At 39.1% G+C, this 11980-nt stretch overlaps 1 long non-coding RNA gene across 1 annotated transcript; it reads right to left on the reverse strand.

The window, feature by feature from the left end:
- Window positions 1-794: 794 nt before the first annotated feature.
- LOC121062222 lies at window positions 795-2829 on the reverse strand. The gene is made up of 3 exons (XR_005815474.1): window positions 2762-2829; window positions 2301-2349; window positions 795-1540 (listed from the first exon to the last, which is right to left on the reverse strand). It is a non-coding gene; the product is annotated as an uncharacterized LOC121062222 (long non-coding RNA).
- Between the last annotated feature and the right edge of the window lie 9151 nt (window positions 2830-11980).

Here is an 11980-nt window from a genome sequence, read left to right on the forward strand (position 1 = left end):
CATATAAAAGAGATTTTCCAAGAGGGGTTGATCATGTGCTTGCAGCCCTTAAAACAAACAAACAAACAAAAACAACAAACAAAAACAAACAAACAAACAAAAACCATGTTAAGACTTTCCAGGAAGCAAAAACTTGTATCTAGATAAATTAAGCTTAGTACTTTTTGAGGGTCCTATAATTCTTTCTAAACCTCCTATATTTTGACTGAAAACTAGTTACAGAACTTGGCTCTACAGGCAGAGGCAGACCAAAAATTTTCTCTATAAAATATTTTAATTCCATCTAAACCACTTCTAAAATATTTTCTTGTAAGCATATACTACCTATCCTGATTGCGGGGTGCAGACTTATGGTGTAAACATTTTAATAATGCTCATTAGCAACATGTGTGCCTTAGCACAAATTACACTTGTGTAATTTGACATGGATGGAATCTTTCTTTGAGGCTACATCATATATTCTCTGTGACTGTGTATTTCAGGAAGTATTCTGGGGTCCTTCTGCCACTTATTATTATTATTTTTATTATTATTATTTATAATGTATCCAGTACATTTTATTTTATCCATCTTTATCGAATATTTCAAATAAGTGTAAAAAAAGTCCTATATACATATTGAGCTTGATTCCAAAAAAAATGCGTAAAATTTGATGCAAAAACAGAATTGAATGAGATGAGAGTGAGCTTCAATGTCTTTTACTTGTTGGAGAAATATTTGGTTTGCACAAAAAAAGTGCAATTCTTTCTGTTCTTACACGTACCTAGACATTTAGAAATTCACATAGGCACTGAAATACTCTGGTTGGGAAATACATGTCGGAGCCCAGCAGTTTACGAGGCCATAAGAAACCACTGTTATTTTCTTGGCTTTTCCCCAAAACGTGTGATCTGCTTACCATCAAACAGCCCACCACACATACTTCAGCAACAATGCAAGCAGAAGGCAAGCTCTGTTTGGGTTGAAACCAGAGGAAAAACGCTCAAAGTTCAGTACCACCTCTTCTAGCAAGCCTGGTGATGTTCCAGTGGACAAGTCAGTGCCAAACATCTCCCCCCAGTGCCCTCAGCGATATTGAGGGAAGTGGAGCTTTGGCGTCCCTCCTGCTCCACCACATTCCCACCTTTGGGGAGAATATTAATATTTCCATGGAGTGAGAAAACAGAACAGGGGTGACAGGTAAACACAATCACAAACAGCCTTCTGCAGGGGAAGCTTTAATCCGGAGATGATGTTAGTCTTCCACAGTGTTTGAATTGTCAGGGTTACCATGATTAGTGGTAATTAATTGTACTGTCATTGCTGCAGGCTCCATGCAAGACACCACAGAAGACGTTGCACCTGTCCAAAGGCTTGCAGGTTGCACTGGGCTCACTTCGAATTTACAGTATTTGGTCTAATGTAGATACACCTGGGAAGTCCAGATTCAGCCTTTCCTCTTCAGTAATAACAATAATTAATAATAATAATAATAATAATAATAAAACCACCTTTGAGATAACTCCAGAATCTCCCAGAAAGGAGATTTTCTCCAGTAGCACTGTATGCAAAGTGGAGGAAAAAAAAAAAAAAGATGAAAAGGTATGAAATTGGCAAATGAAGCTGCAGGTTATTATGGTTGATACCCATGCTCTTTATTTCCCCTTTTCCAGAGGTATGTGGCACTTCCTGCTGTGAATTATCTCATGAAGCCTGCAGAGGCAGGGAAAGCCCGCACCTTTGGCATGTACCACACGTGCCACCAGCGCGTCCCCATTCTCCCTACAACCTTCAAGCACCACACATGATATAGCAAGAGCATCTGCAAGTAGGAGTGTATCCCAGCTTGTTTCACTTCTTAAATTATTGTTATTCACAAATTTAGGATTGTCAAGACAGGGCATTTTGCTGATTTGAAGTTTAATTCTGGGGATGGGTCAGAATTACAGGACACACAATATGCACAGAAATCAGAGCTGTTGTCAGGAAAGAGGGGTGGTAAGTTCTCATGGTTTTAATTAATGACAATTATTTTGGAAATATTTAGATCTGGGATAATTTCTTTTCAGCTCTCTCTCACACTTCTGGAGCTCAATAGAAGGCTGACTGGATGAAACCTTTGAGCTGTGTTTTACCATTTGAGATCTAGGTTAAGTTCAAAAAAAGGGAGAGGGGCTGACTTATAGCGGTTTCAATTTATTTTATAGCAGGTCTGGAATTAGTTTGAACTTGTCATTGCTTTGGCAGGGAAAATAAACATTAAATAGAAGAAAAGTCAATCACATTTCAACATTTGCATTTTTACCATTGAGTGCGTTTACCTGAATTATCACCTTGTAGCAGATGTTTCTGCTTTGCTTTGATCTTTCACTACGAAAAGTATTTTACAGGAAGCAGTCATTTAAAAAAAAAAAAGCCACAAAAAACAGAAAACACACAATTATGGCAATTTCTGTAAAGCTCATCAAGGAATGTAAGGTGCAGGGCTTTTTATTCTAATGTGTTGTGGTTAGAATTAAAAAAATAACAAAATATTTTAAAGAATCCTTAGATTTTCCTTCCCCCTACCCTCCCTTATGTACAGCAGCAGGAGATGTGTGCTTAATGTGAAGGATGATGGCAATGGGACTAGATTTCCTATCTAGCAGGGAGATTTACAGGTTGGGTAAAGTGTCAAGTGACAAACCAGTTGTGCAATTGAGTTAATACGAATAAAACATTCTTAGAGCTTGTGAGCTATTATTGTAACTGCTTGTGTAAATATGGCTTAGTTCATTGTTACCTCTTCCAATTATCCTCATGTGCTCCAAAGCAGCTTCCTTGCTTGAAATGCCTCTGACTGAACCGTCTTTCTCACTTACATAAACATATTTCCTGTGTTGTCAGAGAACAGGGGAAAATAAGTCTCTTGTGTGAAACACAAATAGGCAACAGAATGGAATCCCACCAGAAAAACAGAAGCCTGCAATGTCAACAAACCAAAATTTCCCGTTAATTAATTAATTGATTGCTTGCTTTTGAGTACTTAGCTTTTTTTAGGGATAAATGTAAAACTGATGGGCAGTGTGTGAATACCTAAGAATTAAGATAAAACCTCCACAGATTTTCCTTTCTTATTATGAAGAATGGTGCAGCTTAAAAGCAAAATTGGTGCATGAAATTGTCAATCACATATTCACAGAAACAAGTATATACGTATAATTTTTAATGTGCATTAGTAAGAAATATATTCCCGTTCTCCATCATAAAGCCCCTGAGAGTATTTGCCTGACTTTAATGTGGTATTTGCAATCTCTAGCTGATTTAAAGTCATTAAAGCACTGAATTACTTGAGGGGAGGAGATCAGTGTTTGCAAAGCAAGACCTCCACTGGAATCTGTGGCTGAATCTCCATAAGCAGAGCTTGTACCATGACTGGCACCTCACATTCTGTTGGTTCAGGGTTGTAAAATACTTAAAGTATAAGAAGTTTAGTCCCAGTGGAATATTCAAGACTTCATAGATGGCTTTTACTTTTGCAACCCATCAGATGACACCTTGGCCAAAGGGAAGCCAGGGATGGGGATCACTCAGACAAACATAGGCACCATTCTCAGCAATAATTCTTGGCAAAGGCAGGCCATACAGATCAGGCTGTAGGGTGACGGGTCCTGCACCTGGGGCGCAACAACCCCAAGCAGCGCTACAGGCTGGGAGATGAGTGGCTGGAAAGCTGCCTGGCCGAGAAGGACCCAGGAATACTGGTTGATAGGCAGCTGAATATGAGCCAGCAGTGTGCTCAGGTGGCCAAGAAGGCCAACAGCATCCTGGCTTGTAGAAGAAGCAGTGTGGCCAGCAGGTCTAGGGAGGTGATTGTCCCCCTGTACTTGGCTCTGGTGAGGCCGCACCTCGAGTACTGTGTTCAGTTTTGGGCCCCTCGCTACAAGAAGGACATGGAGGTGCTTGAGAGAGTCCAGAGAAGGGCAACGAGGCTGGTGTGGGGTCTGGAGAACAAGTCTTACGAGGACCGGCTGAGGGAGCTGGGGTTGTTTAGCCTGGAGAAGAGGAGGCTCAGGGGAGACCTCATCGCTCTCTATAGGTACCTTAAAGGAGGCTGTAGCAAGGTGGGGGTTGGTCTATTCTCCCATGTGCCTGGTGACAGGACGAGGGGGAATGGGCTAAAGTTGTGCCAGGGGAGGTTTAGGTTGGATATTAGGAAGAACTTCTTTACTTTAAGGGTTGTTAGGCATTGGAATGGGCTGCCCAGGGAAGTGGTTGAGTCGCCATCCCTGGAGGTCTTTAAAAGACGTTTAGATGTAGTCCTTAGTGATATGGTTTAGTGGAGGTCTTATTAGTGTTAGGTCAGAGGTTGGACTAGATGATCTTGGAGGTCTCTTCCAACCTAGACGATTCTGTGATTCTGTGACCAGCTCCTCTCACGCCACAGATGCCCAGCATGGATAAGTTATGTTATGGAAGCAGATTTTGCTAACCCACTCCAACCAGAAAGATTATCTTTCTTCTTTTTTTTTTTTTTTTTTCTTTGTCTTCCCTGAAAGACTGCATTGTGTGTGACTACAATAACACATCTGCTCATAAAATGGGCATGTGAGACTCTGCTGTGAAGAATCAAGGGTGTGGGCATTCGTTCACAGTGACTGGTAATACATTGCTTGCAGATTGCTAATAGGGCACAGCTGCTTTACATGTTCCTGATTCCTTCAGACACTCTCCGCAATTGAGTGGGAGATAAAGCATTTCCTATTTGTTTGTCTACAGCAGGGGAAAAAAAAAAAAAAAAAAGCCTCAGCTGATGACTTTCAAGATAAACCCTACAACTGGCTATGAGCATTCCCATAAAGATTGAAGATAGCTATATGCACGGCTCTATGTGCTAAAAAGCAGCTTTGTTCCCTATTGCCTTTTTTTGCTGTATTTTTGGAACGACCATGCAATGCATCTTCAGGTATATGGACACATTCAGGATCACTCACTCCATAATTTCCAAAGTGAGCAAAAATTTTGCTTTTTTGCTCAAATCAGAATTGCACATTGTTTCACTCCTTAACTTTTAGAAATGATGATGGGTAAAGCAGACAAAATTCCATTCCTCTCTTCTATTTGAATTACCCCTCCTGAAGTCATTAAAGGTAATCCCATGTGGATGAGCACAGCCTAAATACCTAGATAAAGAAGAAATCCTTTGTTCATTTCTATGTAGCAATATAAATGATTACAATGCAGAATGCTCTTCCATGGGTAAGATAATTTAAATAATCTCTCTCTTTAAAGATCAGTGCTGATTGAAGTAATGGTCTGGCTACTTTTGATTTGTGCTCTATATCTAGTGTACCTAGTGTTTGTACAAACATCTGGATCAACAGTTTTGGAATTGAAGCTTTCTTTGTGCATACAACAAAGGGTCATACTGTTGACGTGCAGGACCAGTGTTTGTATTTTTTTTAATTTGTTTGTTTGTTTCTTTTTTTTTTTTTTTTGTAGCTTTTTTTTTTTTTTTTTAAACAGGTTAACATTTGTTCTTGTATTTTCAGGAAAGAAAGACTTGGGACATTGTATTAATTCAGTCATTTGAAAGGGTGTCAAAGCATTATATAAAAGACAATGTATTTTTTGAACATTAAAATGTATTAAAAAAGTGTTAAGGGGGGTTTCTGTTTCTTGTGGAGTTGATCGTCTGAATTAATTTCCATTCTAATGTGTGTTTTTAACATATTGAGGAGTATTTTCAATACAGTTTATTTAAAATAAGAACACTGAAGTATTTCATAAGGAAAGTACTTCCTGGTGGAATAAAAATTTCAGCAATGTTTTAACAGATCAACAGTTTTCTTACTTCCTCCATAAACACCCACACTTTGAAGATGCCTAAAAGCAATATGTACATTTTAATGTTGTTGGACATTTGTGCAGGTTAGTGTTTTGGTGTTTATGCCCATTAAAACTAACAAGGGCATCTGCAAACCTCTGTTCATGCCTGAATATGGGAGCAGCAATAGATGCCCATGAAGGAACACCGGTACCACATGCAGGTTTTGAAATCATGTGTTATGTGCAACTTTGCGACACGAGCATGTTGCAGGGTGCGGAAAATCTAACTAAAAAAAAAAAAAATCTAACTAAAAGTGGGTTTTTCAGTTCTCTAATACGTCTGTGCCAGAACACAAGTGGTATTACCCTACTCTCATTTTTTGCAGTCAGTTATTTGTATACTCAGACAATCTTACTGATCTGTCTAATAGCTGCCAAGTAGCTGGCAATACGATTTTTTTTTCCTCTAACTTCAACTACTTTAAGGTGAAACACCTAATTTAAGCATCCTGTTAAGGTGTTTGCATAGCATCCAGATGACAAATGGTCCGACCTCTTTGGACTCTGATTTCTGGAGGTGCAAACGCAAAACTAAGAACAAAACTATTCTCCTCAAAATTATAACCAATAGAGCACATCTCGGTGGTTTAGAGGGGGACTAACCTCGTGGATCCCACTTCCAAGGGCATATCCGGCTCAGGACAACCATGGGAGCAGTGTGGGAGCTCTGCTGGGTTCCATTCCCACGCTGGCAGTGCAAGTCAGACAGCATGGGCTGCCAAAGGCAGGGCTGAACATGCAGGTTTTGCAAATCTTCAGGTCCAACCCCATCCCACACCGACACACAACTCCTAGGTGGTCTTCCTCAACTCTACCTGGGAACAATTTCCTCCATTTTGCCTTCCAAAGTACATGGTATGCAGCTAACTGGCTTTTATACACTTGTAAAAAATTATGTGGCCAAGTAAGCAGTCCTCTCATCTGGAATGAATAATGAAAAGGAAAGTGTCATTTATGTGCAGAATAGATTATTTGAATCCATGAGGAAAACACATACTGACTGGGGATTTTCTTGCTCATTTCTGTTGAGGATGTAGAATCAGCTACAGGAAAACAGCAATTTTTTTATTTTATTTTTCTTGGTGTTTAAAGAAGTCACGGACTAGGAAACTTCTGTGTCCATCTGTAAATGTCCTATATGAAAGCCCTGTGCTCAGGATTATGGCTACATCTGGGCCTTCACTTCATTATCTGCTGCATGAGCTGGTGTGATACCACTGGCTTGATGCTCATAGATGTCCTCTTGCTTCATCGTGGAGCTAAATATTGGCCAAATTATTTCTTTTTTGGGTAAATTAATCTATGTTGAGCTCCTTGATCCCAAACCCTGAGGTTTAAAACTATTTGAGGTATCTCTTCTGAATGGTGCTGCTCTCACTTGAGTGAGATTGATCTCTTCTCCTGTGGCTTCAGACATGATTTACAAAGTGCAAACTGATTGCAAAAGCCTCTTACTCTTGTGAAACAAGAGTGTACCCCCATGGAGGCATCCGTCAAAAGCAAATTAAGGTTATTGCTTCTGTGTTGATTTACAATTATAAAGGCTTTTATTTTTTCCTTTCAAGGTTTTGGGTGAAGAAGGAGTGTAGGAAGATGCTATCTCATCAAACCCAAACCATTTTACAAGAGAACACACAAAGTCTGATATCACCGACCTCCCAATGGGAGCTTCATCTGGCTTGCCTCAGCTAAACAGAGGCACAAAGAAGGCATGAGAGCTGTCACTTCTTGAAGGAATGCAAATTGCCAAAATGCGAGAATCAGGGAACAGAAAAAGAAAACCAAGTAAACTAGTAAGACTGCATTGTAATAGGTTCGTCAGTGGTAGGCTCAGCATGGACTGACAGTTTATTTCTGATGCTGTGAAATCTCTTTTAAATTATGGAGAGAATTCATCGGAAACAAAATCCTCCCAGGGCTATTATAAAAAAAAACTTAATACACACCCTCTTATACTCTTTCCTAAGTGCCTACTCTTGACCTTGGCTGGAGATGAGATTAAAGGGCAGATGGACCTTGGGTATGGCTCACTGGAAGCTGTTTCATGACCTTAAGGCAAAAAGTGAGTGCAAATATCAGCAGGGTCATCAAAGGTAGCTACAAACTGCTCTGTATGTACATCAGTGGTGAGGTAGGAAACAAAAGGAAGAGTTGACTCACTGCCCAAGGGAAGCAAAGTTATACTAATGACACTAAAGCAAAAACTGTTTAATTTAGGTTTGCTCTTCAGTCGTTACTTGACTGAAATCATTTGTTATGTCTAGTAGTTGTGTTAAAAGAGCAAACTTCTAACTATCACAGGGGAGAGCAGGTTATGGAGGACTGAAGCCAGGTTAGTTGTTTTTGGATCAGTATGCTTGGTGAGCTGAAGCAACTGAACTGGTCAACTGAAGTGCAGTGTAAAATGAAGAAGAATGCAGAGAAACAATTAATGAATTGAATTAATTGCAGATATTAAGTTAAAAGAAAGCTAAAGAAAAGAAAAAAAGAAAAAAAAGGGGAAAAAGCTAAAGAAAAAGAAAAAGAAAAGGAAAAGAAAAGAAAAAGGAAAGGAAAGGAAAGGAAAGGAAAGGAAAGGAAAGGAAAGGAAAGGAAAGTTAAAAAAAGAGTTTTTGTTGTTGTTGTTTGTTTTTTCACATTGCTGCTTAGGATGTCTGATTTGATTGGCACCCACTGATGGCAAAAAGACTGACATGAAACCATACTCCTTCTAGGGGCATGATCAGTTCCAACTGTGGTTAGATACCTATGATGTTTTGCTCTTGCAAGAATAATCAGGCCAAGGATTGAATCCTGTATTTCACGTACTGAGACTTAGAAACTTAGAAGCCAGTACACCAGACTGCACCAGACTGCCTCTTTTAAATAAAATGTGCAACGGTGACAGCTTTCAGGTACACAGTTCTATAGTTGCTGTCAGAAGACAAAACCGTAAAGATCTAACTGATGTGAGATGCATCTAAATTCAGTCCTATACTGTTTGATCACAGTGTAGTCATAAATCTTAAATCTGGTGAAGTCCACAAGCATAATATGGATGAGCAGATGCAAGTCCTACCTTTTTAATGTTTAGGCAGAAGGAAGCACTGTTTTTCTCAGCACGCAAAATACACCAGAATATTTTTCCATGTTCTTGGGCAGTTCAGTATCAGATGTTTGTAGCTCCAAGAGGTGTCGTGACATCTGAGCAGAATGCAACTGTGAGCAGAAGGCAACTCTAGTGCTCTGTTGGGTTCATTAATGCTTGATCTGAAGCAATTAGGCAATGCTGCAAATGGTCTTTAAGCAACACATCTAGATCAGTACCTCACACAGCCTCACCTTGTATCTACTCCATTTTCCATTTTGAATTGCTGTGTTTATTTGCAAAATGATCTTTCAGAACAATTAAACTTTATTAACTCTTCAAGCTGCTGGTACAGAGATGAGAACACCAGTGAAAAGGGGAATGCAAAAATGAGAGCTTTTGGCTGTCTCCTGTGGTGGAGCAGCATGGCAAGGGAACAAGTTCCGTGGCTAAAGGGACTAATTACATACCGCTTGATGCTGATGGTATTGCCCTCATCTGATGGTCATGTGTCCATACGCACACATCTTCTGGCTTTCTGTTAAATTCAGAACACAGATTTTGCCCTCAAATACTCTTATGAACATACACTTAATTTTATACTTTTTGCCTTTCTGTTTTTGATGTCCATAATAAACCCAGAGCCAAATTCACTCATGCTGTTCATCATTCCTAAGTAAGCAGGGTTAAACGAGCTCCATGAATGGTGATGTAAAGAGGCGGTATACATTGGGGTCACAGGTCAGTCCTTGCCTTTCTCTCTTCTCCAGTGGAAGCAAGATCCAGCAGCCCTTTTGTTCTTTGCTCTGCACGCTGTTGGCATTAGCTCCAGCATTTAGAGGTTGGGGACAAGACTCAGAGGTATCAGGAAGCAGGATGGTTCTACACAAGGAGGATTTCCTTGCTGTGATATGCATTTTGTATGACATCCACAACAGTCCATGCATGGATGTGTAGCTGGACCTGCAGCTAAATGCACCCTGCTAGGTGTCACACCTCTCGTTAGCGTCACTTGTTAATCAAAGGGCACCAAGACATGACTGTGCTGGCTGATGTCCCATGGAAGCCCAGGCTGCTTGACTGCCTTCTGAGGTGAGCACCAAGCAGAGCTTAGCCCCATTGTGGCTGAGCAGCAGCCAGGTTGAGGGAACCTCCTGTCCCAGCACCGCCACCGTGTGCAGCCTTGCAGAGTTTTTTTGTTTCTTTGTTTGTTGTTGTTGTTGTTTTCCCAAAAAACAGTAGTAAGCAATAAGTCCACAGCCCTTAAAACCACTTGTAACATGAATATGTTGAGGTCAGATATTGTGTGGTCCTGGCTATTAAAAAACAACAGCAACAACAACAACCTTTATTCAAAATTAAGTTGTGCTGTTTTATTTGTTACTCTTCCATCACTACAGGATGGTGCTGCCCAGAGGTTTACACATCACCACAGTACCCAATTAAAATAGATAAAGACCAAAAAGAGTAATATTTTCATCAGCTGGACCTCCTGAAAGATTTAGAAAAGGAATTTAAAAGAATGTAAAGATTTTAATTAGGAGTCCAAACAGGAAAATGTGCTTAAGCAATATGATCCATTTATTTCATCAGAAAATTGGGAAAGAAATATACATTAAATACATCACAAATTAAGTTGTACTGGTGGAAAAAAAATGTTCTGAACAACCAGCAGGGTTTGGCAACACACACACATGCACACACACACACAGAGCTTAGTTTTTACGTCTTTGCCTCATGAACTTTCAGCAAAATTTTGTCTGCAAGGGAACTACTAAGCTATTTCCCAAATAGCTTAACTCTGCATTCATAACCTTAATCTAAAATAGTAGTAGAAAACAAAATTTTGTTCAAATGGTTTTAAGATTTTTCACTAAACTTTATCTTTTCTTTAATATAAATCTATAATATTCTGAGTATAAGAAACACAAAGATAAAGTAAAAAAAAAATTGAAAAAAATGCAATTTAATGGGAAATAAATATAAAGATAATTCTCTAAGAAAACTTTAAAGAATGAAATATACACAACTACATTTCATAGAAGCATAATGCTTTTTAATATTAAAAGATAATTCATAAATATTATAAAATAGGAAAATCATGCTTTAGGTACTGATCATAGCTTGTTGATTTCCACTCCAAAAATGATGACTGGATGCAAATTAGCCTGTTTCTGAAGTTTAAGTGCATTTAAAATGAAACAACATCCTTAACTTATTTGTCTGTTAGATCTTGTAGTATCAAAAGTAATCAAATGAGTAAGCAAATGAATTTAATAGAAGAGTGGCATGTTCAGTATGCAGTGAAATAAGTAAATAACGAAAGGGCCCTAGTAAAAGTTACTGGAAAATGCCACCTAAAATAAATAAACAAGTAGGTGAGTAAGCAGATATTTTGGTGCAGAGGTTGTACATGCAACTGCAGGGTTTTATGAACCTTTCTCATCTTCCATTTATTTCAACTGTAAGCTCAGTAGACTGGCTTCTCTTTGAAGAACCCAGTCAAGTACTTGGACCTGCATGGGTTAATGCATGTGCTAGTGCGTGCCACTAAATATTCACTTACACTAGCAGCTTCTGAGTACTCTCCAGGTTCTCTGTCTTCATGGCTCTGACTACAGGATTTAAGACATGCTCTTGAGCATGAAGAAGCACACACCTTGCCATTTTTGTATGCGCTAAAAACAGTCCACCTGCTAAAGAAGCCTTCTCCGCTCAATAGAAAAAAAAATGCTGGAAATAAATTGTGAGACATATTTTTACTTATATCAGTCTGGTAGTGCCTTTTCTCAAACATTTTAAAGTCACATGCTGTTCAAATGCAGAGCTTGCCCTGCCCCCAGAGCAGTGAGAACATCACATCTCAATATACATTTTATCAACACTTACTGCTTTCAAAATATCCCATGATGCAGATAAAGATCAAGATTTCTTTTTGTTAACATATTTTGTTTCAGGACTGTAGATGTATTTCTCAGTAATCAATCTTAAATGCTTTCATGGAATGTGGCTAAGATGCTTCATCTGCAAAACAAAACAAAGCAAAGCAAAACAAAACAAAACAGA

The sequence above is a fragment of the Cygnus olor genome, chromosome Z (genome assembly GCF_009769625.2).
Source record: "Cygnus olor isolate bCygOlo1 chromosome Z, bCygOlo1.pri.v2, whole genome shotgun sequence".
NCBI classification, from domain to species: domain Eukaryota; kingdom Metazoa; phylum Chordata; class Aves; order Anseriformes; family Anatidae; genus Cygnus; species Cygnus olor.